Source organism: Propithecus coquereli, unplaced genomic scaffold, assembly GCF_000956105.1.
Source record: "Propithecus coquereli isolate 6110/MARCELLA unplaced genomic scaffold, Pcoq_1.0 Scaffold6, whole genome shotgun sequence".
Taxonomy (NCBI): Eukaryota; Metazoa; Chordata; class Mammalia; order Primates; family Indriidae; genus Propithecus; species Propithecus coquereli.
In genome coordinates this window covers 2,391,356-2,392,691 of record NW_012151951.1, presented here as the reverse complement: position 1 = coordinate 2,392,691, position 1,336 = coordinate 2,391,356, and the positions used below count along the sequence as shown (strand labels likewise).

Genomic DNA, 1,336 nt, shown 5'->3' with positions numbered 1-1,336 from the left:
CTAGGCCTACAAAAGGTCAGGATCATCAGTATCACTGTCTTCCACCTCCACATCTTGTCCTACTGGAAGGTCTTCAGGGGCAATAAAATGCACTGAGTAGTCATCTCCTATGATAAAAATGTCTTCTGAAATATAACCCGAAGGACCTGTTTTATAGTTAAGTTTTTTTAAAGATAATTAGGAGGAGTAACTCCAACAATAAAAAGTATAGTATAGTAAATACATAAACCAGAAACATAGTTGTTTATTATCAAGTATTATATATTGTACACAATTGTATATACTATACTGTTATATGACTGGCAGTGTAGTAGGTTTGTTTACATCAGCATCACCACAAACAAGTGAGTAATACACTGCCCTGCAACATTAGGATGGCTCTGATGTCCATGACAGATGTCACTAGGCAAGAGGAATTTTTTAGCTCTATTATAATCTTACGGGACCACTATAGTATGTGTCGTTTACACAAATATCATTATGTGAAGCATGACTATTTGTATAAATATAATGAGATATCTTGGGGATGGGACCCAAGTCTAAACACAAAATTCATTTATGTTGTATATACATAGCCTGAAGGTAATTTTATATAATATTTGTAATAACTTTGTGCATGAAACAAAGTTTGTGTACACTGAACTGTCAGAAAGCAAAGCTCTCCCTATGTCAGCTACCCATGTGGACAATATGTGGTGTCATGTTGGTGCTCCAAGTTTTGGATTTGGGGCATTTTGGATTTTCAGATTAGGAATGTTCAACCTGTATATACTTTATTGTAAATATTTATTAAATTGAATTTTAGAATAGGTAATCTAAAAGAACTTCATGATTTGTATAATTTTTTTTTTGCCAAAGTTATTCTTTCAAATATTGTATCCCTAAGCTTCTTATTTTTGCACTAGGAGATTGTATATTTTGTATTACAAGTTGTTTTATGCTAAACCTTAACTTACTCTGATTTTTAACACAGATAATACAATCTAATTCTGTTGATCTCACACTATAGAGACAGGTAATTTTAAAGCCAGAATTTCAGGGTCTCTTATATCAACTGATGATAAGTTTTAGACTCAGATAAACATCTGAAATTAGTCTAGTACCTTAACTTGCAGCTTTGCTTCTTGAAGTCGACCTTTCCATGAGGCTACAAATTTAAGGCTATCCACAGAACAACCCATTGCCCTGTAAAGGTAAAGCATCAAATGTCACAAAGCAATAATCCTCAGGGATTAAAATATGAAGAGTAAATGAAGATAGATATATTCCTATTTATTTAAACATTAAATATTTACCATGTATAAATAGTAAGATCTATTATACTATGTATAATATC

General features: G+C 32.1%; 1 protein-coding gene across 1 annotated transcript in view; it reads right to left on the bottom strand.

Moving 5' to 3' along the window:
- DYNC2H1 (dynein, cytoplasmic 2, heavy chain 1) overlaps window positions 1-1,336 on the bottom strand; it is a 522,114-nt gene that overhangs the window by 81,637 nt on the left and 439,141 nt on the right. The window lies entirely within an intron of this gene.